Below are 502 nucleotides of genomic sequence, written 5' to 3'. Positions count from 1 at the left end.
GGACTTCAAGTACAATATTGAATAGGTAGGGAGAGAGTGGGCAGCCTTGTCTAGTCCCTGATTTTCGTAGGATTGCTTCAAGTTTCTTTCCATTCGGTTTGATGTTGGCTACAGGTTTTCTGTATATTGCTTTTACTATGTTTAAGTATGGGCCTTGAATTCCTGATCTTTCCAAGACTTTTATCATAAAGTGATCTTGGATTTTGTCCAATGCTTTCTCAGCATCTAATGGGATGATCATATGTTTTTTTTCTTTGAGTTTGTTTATGTAGTGAATTACATTGATGGATTTCTGTATATTGAACCATCCCTGCATCTCTGGGATGAACCCTACTTGATCATGGTGGATGAATATTTAGATGTGTTCTTTGATTCGGTTTGCAAGAACTTTATTGAGTATTTTTGCATCGAAATTCATAAGGGAAATTGTTCTAAAGTTTTCTTTCTTCATTAGGTCTCTGTGTGGTTTAGGTATAAGAGTAATTATGGCTTCATAGAACGA

This window comes from Mastomys coucha, chromosome X (assembly GCF_008632895.1).
Source record: "Mastomys coucha isolate ucsf_1 chromosome X, UCSF_Mcou_1, whole genome shotgun sequence".
Taxonomy (NCBI): Eukaryota; Metazoa; Chordata; class Mammalia; order Rodentia; family Muridae; genus Mastomys; species Mastomys coucha.
The sequence above is the reverse complement of the archived record's forward strand: the minus strand, read 5'-3'. Positions refer to the sequence as shown.